Source organism: Saprolegnia parasitica (assembly GCF_000151545.1).
Source record: "Saprolegnia parasitica CBS 223.65 unplaced genomic scaffold supercont2.52, whole genome shotgun sequence".
Taxonomy (NCBI): domain Eukaryota; phylum Oomycota; class Saprolegniomycetes; order Saprolegniales; family Saprolegniaceae; genus Saprolegnia; species Saprolegnia parasitica.
The window spans coordinates 104,984-105,752 of record NW_012156446.1 but is presented as its reverse complement, the minus strand read 5'-3'; positions in this window follow the sequence as shown (position 1 = coordinate 105,752).

Below are 769 nucleotides of genomic sequence, written 5' to 3'. Positions count from 1 at the left end.
ACCGTCTTGTCGAAGGTGTCCTGCGTCAGCGCCTCAATGTTGAAGCTGTCTGTGAAGAGCGGCTCGGCGTTGCCCCAGAAGCCGGCGACGGGCGCCGCCAAGGCCGCGAGCAGCCATCCCACGTGTAGCATCAGCATCGATGTGACGGCAACCGAACGACACGTCGCAAGGCCATTGGCCGAAATGTTTCTCTTTTCTGATTGGTGCGTTTTTGACACGGTTTGACCGACGCCAGACAACAAGGCGCCGGCAGATCTATCCCCGGATATCCGATTGGAACTATATCCATCTATCCACTTTAAACAATCCACAGCCATCCACACCACTGGCAGAGCCCACGTCCTTGCCGCATCAAGCCAAAACGACACCTTGCTACAGTCGTATGAGGTGCACTTAGGCGTCGCTCACTCGCTTGCTCTCGCTCGTAAAGACGACCGAGGCAAACATGAGCGGGTCGTAGAGCGCGTGGTCCGCCGCTTGGCCAATCTGCCCGTACGTGCTCAATGCAAGGAACGGCGCGTTCTCAGTCCAGCGTTGGCACGCGCCGACCATCTCGGCCATGGCCGTCGCCCCCAGCAGCGCTTGGACGCTGGCCGACATGAAGAGCAAGCATCCGCTCACTTGGCTCGTCGGCAGTAAATGCTGCGACGTGATATCTTTTCCCCACTACGCAAATAGCATCACCCAGTGCACGCCAGACGCGCGCGCACCGATTCAATCGCCGCAAGCACTGTCTCGGTTGAGAGCTCCATGAGCGCATCGCCGCAAG